Source organism: Delphinapterus leucas, chromosome 5 (genome assembly GCF_059928025.1).
Source record: "Delphinapterus leucas isolate spDelLeu-1000000601 "Yukka" chromosome 5, BTC_Dleu_Yukka2, whole genome shotgun sequence".
NCBI classification, from domain to species: domain Eukaryota; kingdom Metazoa; phylum Chordata; class Mammalia; order Artiodactyla; family Monodontidae; genus Delphinapterus; species Delphinapterus leucas.
Window position 1 is genome coordinate 53345128 of NC_143133.1, and position 18013 is coordinate 53363140.

An 18013-nucleotide genomic window follows, 5' to 3' on the forward strand; every position below is an offset into this window, starting at 1 on the left:
GTGTTCCTACTGGGCATATACCCTGAGAAAACCAAAATTCAAGAAGAGTCACGTACCAAAATGTTCATTGCAGCTCTATTTACAATAGCCCGGAGATGGAAACAACCTAAGTGTCCATCATCAGATGAATGGATAAAGAAGATGTGGCACATATATACAATGGAATATTACTCAGCATTAAAAAGAGACGAAATTGAGCTATTTGTAATGAGATGGATAGACCTAGAGTCTGTCATACAGAGTGAAGTAAGTCAGAAAGAAAAAGACAAATACCGTATGCTAACACATATATATGGAATTTAAGAAAAAAAAAATGTCATGAAGAACCTAGGGGTAAGACAGGAATAAAGACGCAGACCTACTGGAGAACGGACTTGAGGATACGGGGAGGGGGAAGGGTGAGCTTTGACAGGGCGAGAGAGAGTCATGGACATATACACACTAACAAACGTAGTAAGGTAGATAGCTAGGGGGAAGCAGCCGCAAGGCACAGGGATATTAGCTCGGTGCTTTGTGACAGCCTGGAGGGGTGGGATAGGGAGAGTGGGAGGGAGGGAGACGCAGAGGGAAGACATATGGGAACATATGTATATGTATAACTGATTCACTTTGTTATAAAGCAGAAACTAACACACCATTGTAAAGCAATTATACCCCAATAAAGATGTTAAAAGAAAAAAAAAAACTAGATGAGATCATATAGGATTATATTAGGAAAATTCATCCCAGTAAGTTTCTTGAGAGTTGTAGAGCTATGGTTGACCAGGATTTCAAAGGACACTTTCTGGGTTCACTGTTTCTCCACCATTGATTTGACATTATTTTGACATCCCCTTTTCCTCTATATCATTTTTCATCTTTATGTTTTGGCACTGAGGTGGAAGACACTAAAATTTGCCAAGAATCCTCACTTCTCAAGAAATGTATACATTATGATTAGAAACCAGTTGTAAAACCAGATGAGATTATGGGTATTGCTAGTCCCCGAGTATTGAGAGGTGAACAACAAAACAGATCGTGACTCCTGCCCTCATGATGACCTTGGACCCTAGTAGGGGGAAATAGACATTCAACATGCTTAAATTTTATATTATAAATTGTGCTTATGAAGGAAAAAAGGGGAGTGCTCTAAGAGAGTAATGGGGGTATTATTTAGATTTGGTGGTAGGAGGGTGGCTTGAATGGGAGTGGTTACAATAACTTCTTATTGACTTCTCACCATGGATATGGGACTATAAGGATCTTTGAGAACTAGCATCATTTTCCTTTTATAGAAAGAGTTAAAGTGATTTCTTATGAGAGGCATTATTTTTGTGTGGCTTAATAGAACTCTACCTCATTGAGTCACCTCAGAAATTGCATCTGCAGTTGTGTGTCAAATGAATTTTATGATGTTTTTCTGCCCTGGAAATTAATATGTGGAATTGTGTGAAAAATTTCAGTCTGATGCCTTGCTTCTGCAGTGAAAGAACAAAAATAATCTGTTCAGATGTTCAATGATTATTGGCTCCTAAAAAAAGGAACCAGTATTGATTCAACAGCTAATCCTATTGTGAAATTTCTTTTTAGTGGTTTTAGTTTGTGAAAATTCAGGTCTGTTTATGTTTTTTTAATGCAAAAATAAAACAACATGGCTGTTTCTCTTAAAAAAAAAAAATCCATGTGTTCAAAATGCCTGCAAACTTGGTCGCCCCTACACTACACAGTTCAGAATTATTTTTTTCTTCCCTTCCATTAAGGAGAAGGGATGCAATCTTGAAATTGTGTTCTCTTTTACTCACTGAAGGAGTCGGAAAAAAAAAAAAAAAGACATCATTCTTTCGTCCTTTTAGGGTCTTAGCTTCTTCAGATTAGTATCAATTAAACATTTTTTTTTTAATGTACCAGCTCTGTGCTGGGTCTCCGAGAGCATTAACTCATTCAATGTCACTCACAATGAGGCTGGGAATGCAGGATGATGTAAGGTGGGGCTGCACAGTGAAGGGCCCTGTGTGCTGTATTGAGTAACCAGCACTCTGTGTTCTAGGCATTGAAGAGCTGTGGACAGTTTTGGGGATGGGCAAGCATATTAGTCAGGGCAGATGCAAAGTTCCATCCCAAATAGGCCCTAAGAGTAGTGACTTAAAGTTTACAAGAGTTTATTTCTTCTCATTTTTCACATCTAGGAAGGCAGCTTGTTCTATGTGATCATCTCAGCTCTTGCTAAGTCATTTCTTTTTCATCCCCTGAGCATTGTCTTTTGCATCCTCAAAGGTGCATCGCTGTTGCCTTCTGGGTTCCAGGGAAGAGGAAAGAGAATGTAGAGAAAGTATGCCTGTTGACTGAAGTCCCAGGCATAGAAGTGGCACATGTCAGTGCTACTCACTTTCCTTTGACAATAACGTAGTCTTGTGGCCACAGCTAACTGCAGTTGGGCTGAATAGCCATGATCTGGCTGCAATTCTATTGTTAGGGTGACTTTTGTGGACACCTAGTCATGTCTACCGTAACAGGAAAATAATCAGATATATGTTTTAGAAAGAAAATTCTGATTTTTTTTTTTGGCATTCTCTGTAGCATCTAGCACAGAGCTGTCTATGTGGTAGGCATTCCGTCAATAATTATTGGCTCATTAATTGACTAATAGATTGATACATCCAGGATGAGGCTTGAGGGCTATCTCATTTACTTATGGTGACGTGTAAAGATCCACTGATGGCACCTGCCCGATGATGCCTTCCTCAACATGATATAGGAAAGACGCTGCTGAAGGTCTGTTCTACTCTGTTAGAGTCATATCTGGGGAATTTATAGCCCTCATGAGACAAAAGGGAATGATTCAAGACCCCAAATCAAGAGGTTGGGAAATGATCCAATGTGCCATTGTACCTGTTGCCGGGAAGGGGCTAACGACTGTTGTTATGTTACATTTAACCCACCAACCACAATTTATAGAGAGGGATTTTATGTGGTAGTCAAAATCAGGTTTTTTCAAAAGCACTCTTTTCCTTCCCTTCTTCCTTGTAGTGGTTAACCCAAAGGGTGAAGGTGGCAAGAGAGAGAAGCCTGCTTTAATGAGTAGGAGTATTTTATGCTGATATTGTTTAGAGCACCTGTCCCATGGTAATAATACAAAGCAGACTGACTTTTAGTCAGTTTAAAAAATTGTTTTAAAATTCTCTGTAGATAGTGAACCACCTTATTGCTTGTACCAAGGTGGGCTTCTCCTATGTCCCCTACTCCTTGGTATGCCACTCATTCTCTTCCTCCTTTCTTCTTTTCTCATTTTCCTTCCTTTACAGTATTGGTTTATTCTCACTGTCTTCTTCATCTCTCTTCCCATTCTCTCTGAAGGCTCCACCAGCCAGACTTCAACTCCAACCACTTCATCCAATTAGCTCACGTCGAGGTCACCTTGCAGCTGCTAGTTCTGACTGTTGATTGTCAGTTCTTGTTTTACTTGACCTTTCAGCAACGTTTATCACTCCTGCTCACCTCTTCCTCCTGGAAACTCTTGCTTCTCTTAGTTTCTGGGCACCATTCCAACTTGGGAGGCCCTCACTGGGCTCTCTTCAGCAAAATCTTTTCTTCTTGATTTCCAAATGTTGGAGCATGCCAGGACTCAGTTCTTCATCCTCTTCTCTTCTCCATCTACACCCACTTCCTTGATGGTCTTATCCAGTCTCAAGACTTTAAATAGCATGTATAAATGGTGACCCCTAAGTTTCTACCTCTAACCCAGACTTCTTCCTTGTGCTCCATATTCATGTATACAACTCCGCCACTTTGCATCACCATTGAAAAATCACCTCAAACATTACCTGTCTATACCTGACTCCTCTTCTTCCCTCCACAATTGATCCATTGCCAGTCTTCCCATCTGAGTTTATGATAACTGTGATTGCTTAGGCCAATAATATAAAGAATCCTCTGTGACTCCTTTTATGTTTTCATAGCCATATTCAGCTGGTTGGGAAACCCTGGAGGCTTTTTGTGGAAAATGCACCAAGAATATGACAATTATTACTATGTGTGCTGCCATCACCAAACCAACATCATCTTTCACCTTTCAGCAATAAGTTACAGTAGTCTTCTAGGTGGCCTCTAGATCCCATCCTTTTCTCCTACCTCATGTCTGGACAAAGAAGTAAGGGTGTGGAAATCAGACCAAACCAATCTTCTGCTCAAAAGCTTCCCTTGGTTTTCCTCTTTACTCAGTAGAATTGCCGCAGCCCTACGATCTGCCCCTTTATCTTAACATTTCCAATCTCATTTCCCGAATCTTTCTCCCTCTGTCACTCTTTCAAATATACTTGCCCGCTCTTTGTTCCTCCGTGCTCCAGGTGTTTTCACAGCAGTTCTCCTTGACATTAGTTATCTTCCTCCAATATCGCATGACTTGCTCCCTCAACTTTTCCAGACTCTGCTCAAATATCATTTCAGTAAAGCCTTTTGTTACCATACTTTATAACATTACAACATTTCTGATCTTCCTTGCTTGTCTTTGCTTCCATAGCAATGTACTATATTTACTATTTTTTATATTATTCACTATCTTTCACCCACTAGAATATAGGCTCCATGAGGGCAGAGATTTTTGACGCTGTGCCCTCAATGCTTAGACAGTGCCTGGCATATGGTAGGAGCCCAGTAAAAAAGTTTTAACTGCAGTATAGTTGGTCTATATTTGTTGAATGAATGAATGAATGGTGCTCCTGTTTCCTGTCCTCTTGACAGTTTACCCCCTCTCCAATTTCTTGCTTTCCTCCAATGCTTTCCCTCCACCTATGACGTTTGGTAATCTTTCTCTTACCAAAAGTTTAATAATTTCTCTTCACCATCCATTCATTTATCCAGCTCTACAACAAATATTTTCTGGACGTATCTTTGTGTACTGAACTGTGCTAAGAGTCTAAAGTGAGTAAGAAACAGTTTCCTTCTTCAAGCTCATTTCCTGTGGATGCCTTGGATTTAGCCTTGGCTGCTAATGAGTGTGCCTGTCAGATAATGAACCGAATCCACCATCTCCCTATAACTTTCTGGAAGTCATTGTCACTAGTGGGGTGTGCGATAGCTCTTGTCTGGACTGGGAGAGAGGGCTGAGAACCATTTGTCTTCAGTAGTGATGCTCCTTCAGAAAATGCATGACCTGCTGATTGGGATCCTTACATTCATCACCTGTTACCTTGGCCCGAGTGGGAAAGATGAGAGGGGAATCTCTCACCTTTTGTGGTCCGGCCAGGCAATCACATGTGTGCCCCTGCTGGATGTGGGGCTTTTGTGGGGAGCAACAGGAAGAGCCTCCTGTTTATTGCAAGAAGACATTGCTACTCCCTGAGCCTCCCTGCTGTGGAGTTGTTAAGTCCATGCTAAAAATAAGGATTCTTCTGCTAATGATCCAGGTTACTGGTCCTCCCTTCTTACCTGCCCAGCTCTGATGCATGCCTGGAGGCCAAGGAGCCTGCAATATGTTGGCTGGAATAGGGACCTTGATTCATTCAGGGTGAATTAGCCCCCTTCAGTTGAACCTCCCCATCCAAAGGCCAGTCTTCATTCCTAGGGGAAGGAACACAAACTTTAGGGTCAAAGTAAACCTTGAATTGTATCCTGGGCTTCGTCACTTTCTAGCTGTTTGGCCTTGAGCAAGTTAATTTGTCCTCTTTGAGCCTCAGTTTCTCCATCTATAAATTGGGGATAATAACAACTACTTTCCTGTATTGCTGAGAGGATTCAATGATTTAATGCTTGCAAAACACTTACTTCAGAGCCTGGCATATAATAATCATATAATCATGAACTATATGATGGTTATTATTATTATTTAAGAAGTTACTATTATTTTACTTGTATGGAAAGTTAGTTGTTTTTGTTGTGCTAGTTGTCAGTTATTTTTGTAGAGTGTCTCAGAGGCACAGGCTTGAAAATATTATCATTGGCACAAAACAAAACAAAACAACAGCAAACCATCCCAGCAGGCTCCCAGGCTGATACTTATTTTCAATCACTGTGGCTATGAAAAGGAGAGAGAGGGGCCAGCAGAACCCTTATTCTCTTGTGGATCCCGGTGCAATTGAAGTGCTTCAAATAGCCTCCTGTGACAGGGGGAGTCGCAGGTTGCTCCGCTCCCCACCCCTTAAGGGCAGAAAGCTTCTCTCATCTGACAAAGGAAAGGAGTAGGCTTTCCGGCCTCTGTTCTCCCCACACTACCTTTGTCCTCCCCAGATGCCTTCAGCCACTTTGCACACTCAGGGGATGGTTTCTGGACATCCTGCTCTATTTTTAATGCCAGCTCCAAAAATGGGCCCAGACATCTGCTTAGAGGCCAATCTCTGCAAAAAACAGCCTTTTTTTTTTTCATTGCAAAGCTGGATCTCTGGAGTAGAGTGAAGCATATCATGACTTTTGTAGCAGAGGAGCAAGTCTGCCCTCCCTGTGCTTTTTCCCAGACCAGGTGGGTGAATGCCCAGGGATCCTGTGCCCCGGCTCCAGAGAGCAAGGAGGAACAGGACCTTGGGAACAATCCCATCCCCTCACCTCACAAATTCCCCACACCTACCCTCCTCTCCAGTCCCCAGAACCTTCCATTCTAACTTGTAGCAACATTGGCTCTGAAATGAGGCAGTTATTTGCCAGAGACCAGAAGTTTTTGTGTTTTGTTTTACTCACCCTGAAAAAATTAGTAGCTGCAGTGTGATATGGTAGCATGCTTAGTATAGTAGCATGCTTTGGCATTGGCTCAAATCCCAGCTCTATTTCTTTCTAGCTGTGTTTCCTTGGGCAAGATACTCAACATCTCAGAGCTCCAGTGATAATATGTGCCTTCAGGATTGTTTAAGGATTAAATAACATGGTTTATGAAGGTTCTCAGAAATATTAGTTACTTTCTGCTATTTCTCTATGACCTGTACAACCAAGTACTTCAGAAAAGGAGGGAACACAGGAAGGCTAGAATAATGGCAGTGGGGAAGTGAGTACAGGCATACCTCCAAGAGATTGCCCGTTTGGCTCCAGACCACGGCAATAAAGTGAATATTGCAATACAGCAAATATTGCATTAAAGCAAGTCACATAATTCTTTTTGGTTTCCCAGTGCATATATAAGTTATTAAGTAGTCTATTAAGTGTGCAAGAGCTTATGTCTGAAAAACGATGCATGTACTTTAATTAAAAAATACCTTGTAGCTAAAAAATCCTAACCATCATCTGAAAACTCAGGGCTGCCACAAACCTTCAATTCGTAAAAAAGAGCAATATTTGCGAAGCACAATAAAATGAGGTATGCTTGTGCAGAATCAAGATAGGTGTTGTATTAATTTGCTAGGGCTGTTGTAACAAAGTACCACAAACTGGGTAAACTCAGACATTTAGTTTTTCACAGTTCTGGAGGTTAAAAGTCCAAGATCAAGGTGTCAGCATGGCTATGCTGTCTCTGAAGGCTCTAGGGGAGTATCTTCCCTTGCTTCTTCTAATTTTTGGTATTTGCTGACAATCTTCAGTGTTCCTTAGCTTGTAGATACATCACTCCAGTCACGTGGCTGTCTTCTTCCCATGTGTCTTTACATCATCTTCCCACTGTGCGTGTCTATCTCTGCGTCCAAATTTCCCTCTTTTATAAGGATACCAGTCATCTTGGATCAGGATCCACTCTAATGACCTTATCATAGCTTGACCATCTGCAAAGATTCTATGTTCAAATAAGATCATGTTTATAGGTACTGAGGGTTAGAACTTCATTATATCTTTTCAGGGGACACAACTCAACCCTTAACAGGCATTAATATATTATTATATTTTATTTCCTTAGTTTTGTTTTCAGAGTAATGTGACCTTCTTTTCTTTATGTCTACTTTCCTAACCTTGGCAGTGGTTCTTATTTAACTTCCCAGAAGAAGCAAATAAGAACCACTGCCAAGGTTAGGAAACCAGACTACTCTACTCCTGTTTTATAGTATCTGATGTCTGTCTGTCTCCCTTATCTTAAGTATCTACCTACCTACCTATCTATCTATCTATCTATCTATGTGTTTATGTATTATGTATCTATAATCTATCTAAACGTACATTTCTTTTTTCACTTGGAACTTTTCTTCACTGGTGACAGATATATGCATGAACTCTGGGAAAGATTAGCATGTATTAGATTCTCTACTCACTGGAGGGTAAAAAGACACTAGAAGTCATAATGATAGTTAATTCTGTTGAAGAAAAATGTGCTTTTTTTAAATAGTGAAAGATTCTTTTTACTTAAAATATTTATTTCCTAGTGAAAGGAACAGCTCTGTCAGTTGAAACAATGCATTTGTGAACACATGATTCATCAACATTTCCTGGGCCAGCCAATAACATTGGTATACACACAGCAAATCATTTCAATTTACCAACTGTTCTGAAATTATCTGACCAAGCAGAAAGCATTAATCTGAATCCTGTTACAAATGGACTTTGAAATAGTGTCATGAACCTTGGAGAAGATGAGGAAGAATCATCTCCTCTCTGATTTGGAATGGCCTCTTTTATCATTGTTCAGTGTTTTTCCTCTTTTTATTTGTAACTAATGACATACTGCAGTTCAGGTCTGCTGGTCTTAATCTACAACTAGGCTATTAGCAGCCCCAGTTGGCGTGATGACACGCCAATTAAAATTAGGAGATTAAAGAGTAATGTTCCTTGCCTGAGACCAGTCTGCCTACCAAAGACAATTTCTCCAGCTAGTGAATGAAGAAAGACTTAAATGGCAGTGAACTTGATATCATTAAATTTAGGTGACATTGAATAGTGGCGGGGAGGTGGGGCAGTCTGCTAGAAGACTGGGAATTAAAAGCCAGAGACAGAAGTTTTAATACTTGTTTTATTATTTAACATTTATCCATTTATTTTTATTTTCTACAAATATTAAAACGCCATCTAAATTATAAGGAGATCAGGCTGATGGAAAAGATAGTCAAATTCCATATTTCTCCATTCCAAAGAGAACTTCAGAGCTCCGTTTTTTCTCTCTAAAATAAGAACAAGGACACCTAGCCCTGTATTACAACAAAGGGTGGAGAGATGTTTCGATAAATGAGATAAGTTTGGCATTCAATCTTAAAATTTTTAAGAAGATATCTAAAGAAGGATTCAGAAACAAGAAATGGGACTTCACTCAATTTAGCTTAAAAAATGGAAAATTTAATATAGGCTCGCCCCATATAAATCCAGGGCCTCATGTCCTGTGTCTCAGTATCCAGACATGTCTGTGCCAGTATAGGCTAGCATCCAAAATATATTAAATAAGAATATTGTTTTCTTGGGTCATTTGAAGATGATTTAAAATAACCAAATTTGTAAAGTATAGCAACGCTTTCACAAATCGCTGTTCTATGTGCCTTGATTCCCAGACCTCTCCAGAATCTTTCACTTCAACAAACTACTTCTAGAACTCTTTCTGATATTTTGTGCTGCCAGAAATTTTTTTTTCATATTGATCCATGTTTTCTGACTTTTTTCCTTTCTGATTCAAGCGAGAATTCTTCTCACTTTTCTTCTCCCTTGCCAGAATTTTTCCTATGCTTTCAATTGAAAACAAACAACTAGTTAGCAAAGAGATAAACTTCCTTGAAGTACGAAGGAGGTAAGATGATTGGAAGTGTTAAACAAAATGTCAGAAATGGAGAACTGATTGAAATAAAAGGTGTTTATTTGGGGTTTGTTAGGCCTGCAGCCCAGGAGACACAGACTCAAGAAGCACTTGTATTGTGTTCCCCTGGACTTCAAAATGGGGGAGGCTGATAAAAAGCAAAAACAGCAAGTTTACTTGTTTATCATGAGTTGTTTATCAAGAATTACAGTTGGAGCTGGAAAGAAGTAAGGGTGCTTGTTAAGTAAGGATAAATTGGATCAGACATGGTTGCATATTTACAGAGGGAGCCCTTGAGACACAAAGTTGCAGCTAGCGGAGGTTGTTTTAAAAACTGCTGGTATCCTTGGCGAGGTACAGTTTACAGAAAGTTCATGTTCTCAGTGGTGCAGAGACGTGTCTGAGACCAGATCCTTAATGGCTGCCTACTCCATTTTTGTACACCTGAACTGGGATACTCCATTAAAATTTCAGTTTGTCATCAGAAGAGATGGGGGAGATGAAGGGGAGGGCTAGGAGCAACCACACATTAATACTACTTCCTGTCCCTGATGCCCTCGGGTCGCTGGGAAGCTCTCAGGAATTGGAAAAATGTCAGACAACTATTGCTTCATCTCTCTTGTTCTTGGGCAGTCTATCATTTGTGCTGTAGATCTGTTTGGCTTTTCTCTGATAGAAGTCCAGGTTCTCTGTCATTCATCTGCCTATATTTGATCCTTCACAAGGACCGCCCAAAAAGGGCAGCATCAACCCTTGAGTTTTTATGACCTTTTAGAATGAACTGCCTTAATTAAGTGATTCCCAAGAGAGAATCTAATAGCCCAGTTTGGTTCAGGCACTTACTTCTGGTCCCATACGCTATAGTCAGAGGGGGCAGGGGTCATGTGGCAGGTGCATTAGGACATAATATAGCTGGTAGGCTTGGCGAGGTGAAGGATGGGTGTGAGGGGACGTAAGTAGTGTGGTATACCCAGTCCAGAGGCCATATTTAAACTTCTGTAAAGTAAAATAATTATTTCAAACTCACTTTATTTTTTAATTAATTAATTAATTTTTGGCTGTGTTGTTTCTTTGTTGCTGCCTGTGGGCTTCCTCTGGTTGTGGTGAGCGGGGGCTACTCTTCATTGAGGTGCAAGGGCTTCTCATTGTGGTGGCTTCTCTTTGTTGTGGAGCACGGTCTCTAGGCATGCGGGCTTCAGTAGTTGTGGCACATGGGCTCAGTAGTTGTGGCTCATGGGCTCTAGAGCGCAGGCTCAGTTGTGGCACACAGTCTTAGTTGCTCCGCGGCACATGGGATCTTCCAGGACCAGGGCTCGAACCCGTGTCCCCTGCATTGGCAGGCATATTCTTAATCACTGAGCCACCAGGGAAGTCCCCTCAAACTCATTTTAGACACCAGTCCCTTGAGCTTGGTACTAGGTCCTGATTCTATACTGGCTACCTTTGGACACAGACACCAGGTTTACTTAGATTTGACTTAAAACCTGTTTGGAGGCTTCCTTATCTCAGAAACCAGTGACTTGATAACATCCTCCAAGATTATGAAAACTCCTTGCGATAGCTACAGGGAATTCATCCTTGGAGAAAACTCTTGGAGAGACAAGATGGGGTTAGTACAATTGGAGTAGTACCTAAAACCAGGGGAAGCTCCAAGCCCCCAGTGGTATGTACTCTGAAGAAACTGACAGTTTGCTTTCTCTTGGTCTGGAAAACATTTCCATTAAGACCAGCAGGAAGGCATAATTCTCAAACTATTATTATGGATCTATTGAGCTAACCTTAACTTAGTTATGATATAGGTACCTCAAATTCAACAGGCCACAAGTAGTACTATGAATTCCCTTCCACACCCAAACCAAAACAGGAAATATTTCCTATTCTGCATTTACCAATGTGATCAATGCTATCTAATTATTCAAGATAGAAAGTAATGAAAGCAATTAGAAGGTAATTGTACAAGCTGTACTGATGATGGTGGTGATGAAGATGATAATGAGTTTGTTTTTTTTTTTGCGGTAAGCAGGCCTCTCACTGTTGTGGCCTCTCCCGTTGCGGAGCACAGGCTCCGGACGCGCAGGCTCAGCGGCCATGGCTCACGGGCCCAGCCGCTCTGAGGCATGTGGGATCTTCCTGGACTGCGGCACGAACCCGTGTCTCCTGCATCGGCAGGTGGACTCTCAACCGCTGTGCCACCAGGGAAGCCCTGATAATGAGTTTTGCTTGGACTATTGCAATAGCCCCTTAACTCTTTTATCTACTGCAAGAGTAGATAGATTAGAGTGTTATCTCTTTCTAATCTATTTCTAATAGGAACCAGAATTATTTTTCTGATATTAAAAAAATAAAAATTCTATGACTCCTTATTTTCTAAAGGACAATGTCAAAACTGCTTTACAAAAGCCCATCATTGATTTTTTATCCTAACTGACCTTCAGAATCCCTTAAGTCTCATCACCTACCATGTCTTTTCTCCTTGTATTTATTATTCACTGCCATATCTCCAGCCCTTAGAACAATGCCTGGGACATAGTAGGCACTCAGTAAATTTTGTTTACTAAATTCCTTTTTACCATTGCCATTCTTATTCTCTTTCCTTCTGAGGTTGATCTTTCTTATTTTTCTTATATTGGTCTTTAAGTCCTTTTATCCTTTTCTTAATCTTAAATATGTTCGTGTTCATGCATGTTTTTCCAGTTTTTCAAATCCACATATGTGTTGCCTTTACCTCTTACATCACGCTACAACCCTGATAAGAAAGTATCTGATTGAATCCTCCTTTAGATTTGTGTTACTTTTGTCAAGGAAAATAAAGAGGGTCTGTTCACCTGTAAGTTCAGGAATATGGCATCAGTGATATCAGGAGGAATGACCACGAGGCTCAGACTAGGGCTAAGCTGCACCACTGATTGATGAGAGAGTAGACATTTTGCCTACTTATTCTGAGGGTCTCGTGATTTGACCTCTACTAAAGTTCACCTGCTGCAGTTACTCTGGCTAGTCTCCATTCACCTGTCTGGTTTTTATCTATTCCTGTTGTTTCTGTGCCTGCTAAAGTTGTTCTCAACATGGTGGTCATCTTGATAGTTCAAGGGGAATAATTTTTTTCTCATCAATGTTAACCTTATTCTCTCAATTTCTTGTAGGTCTCAAAATGTGACAATCATTTTAATTAATTACCAAGAGATTGGGCTTACTCTTTCATTTCCTTAGAACCCCCACTATAAGAATCCAGATCTGTACCTTTTGGGTTGGAGTAGAGGTGACAAAGAGTCTCTCCTTGACCAAACTTTAGACTGATTCCTCTGAACCCTCTTCTTAACTAGGCCTTGACCTTTGGACTTCCATGTCCATCTTTGCATCACCCAATTTTAGCAAAAATCCTGCTAAATCAGTTTAGAGAGAATTCTCCACCCTCAATCTTTGATCTTCTGACCAAATTCCTCATCTTACCTGTTCCCTCAGGTGATACCTCATCACCTTGGTTTGCCTTCAGCAAGAATCTTATTAAATATGTTTAGCTAGAATCCTCCTTGTCCCTGATGTTTCCTCTTAGTATTTCTTCATCCACTGACACCCCACTCTCCTCCTTGGCTATAAATCTCTACTTTTCCTTGTTATATTCAGAATTAAGGCCGATTCTACGCTTAGGTTTCTTCTCCCTTATTACTATAGTTCCTGAATAAAATCTGTTCTTACCACTTTAAATACTGTCTAGTTGTTTTTTCTTTAACAGAAGATATTTTATGGTTGTATCCAAAGGATCCTCTACATTTAGTCAACTAGAACAGAGAATAAACTTCTTGATTACTTCCCAGTAATTTTCCAATTCTTGGGAGACACTTCTTGACTGTTCATCTTTCTTTCTCCTCTAGATTTTGATTGGTACACTGAATCTTATTGATCTGGGCCCAATGACTCTTTCAGTTGCAGGCAACAGAAACCACTGTGACTACTTTTAGGAGAATGAGGTTTAATATAAGTCTCTAGTGCTTACAAAATCTTTGGGAGGGTTATAGGTTTCAGACGTGGGTTAGCCCCTGCGAAAGACCTCCAGAACAAGCCTATTAGACCTGCTGTCACAGAAGCTGCTCCCTTTGCCAGGAATGTGGGGGTCAGGAGGCTGTCACTGGAACTGTCCTCAGGAACACATCCCCTTGCCTGTGATTCAAGGCCGGCTTCCTGACTTTCTCTATCACACTCACGTGAAGCTAAGCGTTGGACATTAAATGCTGTTACATACGGCAAACCCCAATATTTACATGACCGCATTTGCACTGACAAAAAACAAAGCAGAAGGAAGACCTCCGCCTCATGATCACCTTCTAAAATCTCATGACAGTACTTCTAATTTAGTGGAAACTGGTTTATATCCAAAATCTCTCTTCAAGGAAGTCTAGGAAATATAGGTCTTAGCTGTCCACAGTTTAAGAAGGAATTTGGAAGAGATGGTGAATGAGCTGATGTGCCAGAACCCATCACAAGCCCACGTCAAACATCAGGATTGTACTGCTGGTTCTCACTTGGATTTCAGAATCCCAGAGGTGTGACTGCAGAGTAGACTATTTTCTTTGCAAGTGGAAGTATTACGTCCCATGGGGCCTCATCTCCCATCGCTGGCTTATTGGGTCAGGGAAGAATCCCTAACCCAAGGCAGTGAATCCATTGTTTAACCAGTAGCTAATTGGAATCTTTCATTCTGGAATTTGAACTAAGACACATAGAAGGTGGTTTGACTAAGAAGACCCAATCTGAAAGATCAGAGGCTGACCTCTGCCTTATGGGCAAAGTGTAGGATGAGTAAACAGAGAAACTCAAGAAGAAGAATAAAGGGAACGGAGCACATAAACGGAGATGGAGTTAGGCCCCTGAGAAACAGAAAGAGAAGACTCAGTTTCTGAATTTACAGTTTCCAGGAAGGCCCAGCTTTATTTAATTTCCTGCCTTTGGATGCCCAATTGCCTATTGTATAATTGTAGGGACACCCTCCCTCCCCTTCCCCCACCCTAGTTTTCTTGAGCTAGTTTGAGTTTCTGTTTCTCACAATAGAAAGTTGACTATAGTAAAAAAATTCACAACCTTAGGATAACATTTATTTAAGTATTAGCATTGTGTTAAAGAAAAACTGTTCACATGTATTATTACCCTCAATTTTCCAGCTTCTTCTCTCTCTGCTCCCAACAAGAAGGAAGATTATTGTTGGCTGAGAGAGGCATTAGGTCAATCTACATTAGCGATATATGTAGAAGCCACAGAGGCTATGTGAGGGAGAGAGTTTTGGGCCATTTGAAAAAAAATCACTGTTGGTTGCAGATGCAGGTGAGAGAAAATTGTAGAGAAAGGGAGAGATTGTGATGGATTACAAATGGGTTTGAAGTCCTTTTTAACTACTTTGGTAGTTGTGGTATTTTTCTTTGAATAGAGTGTTCTGATTGAACCACGTAAAGGCTGTAGATTTACAAGGGCTACATCTACAAAGATCACATGTTTGTGATTTTTTTGGCTGTGTTGGTCTTCATTGTGGTGCATGGGCTTCTCATTGCGGTGGCTTCTCTTTTTGCAGACGGAGCATGGGATCTAGGTGCACAGGCTTCAGTAGTTGCAGCACACGGGTTCAGTAGTTGTGGCACGTGGGCCCTAGAGCGCACAGGCTTCAGTAGTAGTGGTGCATGGGCTCAGTAGTTGTGGTGCGCAGGCTCTAGAGCACAGTCTCAGTAGCTGTGGTACACGGGCTTAGTTGCTCCATGGCATGTGGGATCTTTGCGCACCAGGGCTCAAGCCCATGTCCCCTGCATTGTCAGGCAGATTCTTAACCACGGTGCCACCAGGGAAGTCCCAAGATCACGTTTTTGTAGAAAACCTTCTGGTATATTTTGGCTACAGGTTGAAATATATATATATATTCCAACAGTATTGTGATGTTATATAGTATTCATACCCACAGGTGCACACACATGTCTCAGAGAATAAAAATATTTGGGAAGACCCCCTACCCTTCCCCTTCATTCATAGAACATTGAGTTCACATAGCTCTGGGGACAGATTGTGGGGAGCATTCATCTAGAAGGTGTTTTGTGGTCTGTCCATGATGATGTGGACCGCTCTGCAAGAAATGCCCGGTTCAAATGACTAAACTGGTTTTGTCCATATTTATGATTAAGTTCCATAATAATCCAAATTATTTCATAATAATGAAACCAAAATTTTCAATAGGGTTTAATTGTGGCTTGGATAGGTCTAAGTGTTAATGAGTGGAACAGATGAGCATATCCTTTTAAGATAAATGCTTGTATGAACAATGAACAAGTACATCTAAAAGCCAATTCATGGGGATTTTTTTTCTTTTCAATGACTCATTGCCTGGTTTTAACTGCATGCAGAAAAATACTTTAACCCTGCACCTTACAGATGGTTATTGGTAATGGTTCATTGTCCTTTGCTTGGCAGAGAAACAATGTGCTTTAAAGTAGAAAAATCTGATCCCTGTCTCTTCTGTATGGAGCACACTGTATTTCAAAAGATGCAAACCCTTCTTTGTTTTCAGGGCAAATAACATACTTAAGCCCAACCCTGGTGTTAACTGCAAAAAAAAAAAAAAAAAAAATGTCTGCTGGGAGGAGGGTGTTCAGGGTTTCTGGAAGGCTAAAGGTTTATAATGGCCAAATCTACAAAGACTGTGATGCTTCCATTGTTTCTTTTCTTTCTTTCTTTCTTCCTTTTTTTTCCTTCCTTCCTTTCTAAGTTCTTGTCAGAGAACAAAAGAGGTCTCAATTGGTACTTTAAAGATGATTTAATGACAGGTTATTTATAGACATGTGGGCAGGGTTAAGGGTCCCAACAAGAAGGACTGAAGTTTCTCAGAACCAACGAGGAGAAGCTGCTGTGCCCTGGGCCTCGAAGTCCAGGCTGGAGTTCCCAAAGCCTGGACCGGCTGAAGAGCAAGTCCTGGGCTGGCCCACATGCTGTCGAGCCTGGAGCCCAAGAAGACCTAAAGGGAAGTGTTTCCTGGAGAAGGGTCCAAACCAACAAGATAGTCTGAAGGGAATTAGAAGAGAGTGGAAAACAAGGTAAGCCATGGAGGGATGGAATGTGGACAGTTTACTTCAGTTGTACGTTGAGAAGAATGCTGGGGAGATTTTCTTAGTCTTTGCAGAATAGGGCAGTCAATGTGGGTGAGATAACTGCTGCCTGTCCTGTCGTCACTGAAAAATCAAGCAGGTTTAGACCTGAACTAACCCTTATTGTCAACAATTCAGTGGAGTACTACGTCTCACGTCTTGCTTTGCAGTGTCCTGACTATATCACATATCCCTATAATAGTTTCTTCTGGATCCATTTTTATGGCTTGCCTCATTTAAATTAAAAATAATTTAGTTTTTATCTCTCATTTTGAAAGAATATAGATTAAGAAAGTTACTCACTTTGTGCTCTCAGTCTTCGGCTACCTCACATAAGGGCCTGGGTATCGGGAGGTAGAATAAGGCAGCAGGTACTAATGTTACTTCTGGGTCAAGAAACCCTTGAATTGTAGGGGTTGAACACTATTTACATTTATTTCTTTCTTCACCTACACTCTAGTGTAGGGTGGCTCTTTTCAATCTTTTAGCTATACCTTCTGGAATAGGTGGCTACCGAAGTAATCACAGAGAGATAGGGGGTATCGTGTGAGATGTTTTTAAGCACCAGGATTATAGCACTCCCATTCCACTGACTGGAACTCAGTCACATAGCCTCAACCCAACTGCAAAGGAGGTTGGAAAGTGTAATTTTTCTGGATGTTCTGGAAGTGAAAACAATGGGTGACTGCCATAATCACGGAAAAAGAAAACTCAGGAATCTGGGAAAAACTCAGGAAGAAGACATTCCTCTTGGACAGCTAGTGTGTGGCTTTGACATCTTTCTATAAGTCCTAATCTATTGATCGGGATCCTTCTGAAGTCAGTGGTTAGACATCAGAAAGTAGTAGTAGAAATAATTTGAGTTTAATATAATAATAGCTAGGACTATGATGCTGGCTAAGTACTGAGAAAGAAGAAATGGATTAAGAACAACTACATTGCTGAGAGTCTACAGTATTTGGAAACTGATCTGTAAACAAAAGAGATGGGTAAGTGAAACATTTTTTTCAAGAATGCCAACCTGGACAGACATAAAGATGGTGATTTCTATGTCAATGGTAGGAAACTTGAGAAGAGCTGTATTTCTGGGAATCCAAGATGATGAGATTGGTTTTTGATATATTGGCTTGAACTCCAAGCAGAACAGTCCTGGGGATGCTTGGAGAAGTGTCTGGAAGCCATATCAGTGGTAATTTAAGCCATGGAAGCAGGTGAATACCATAGAAGCAGATGAAGGCAGAACTATAGAGGGAGAAAGAAAGAATTTTAGAACCAAGTTTTGAAGAATATTCTTGGGCAATGC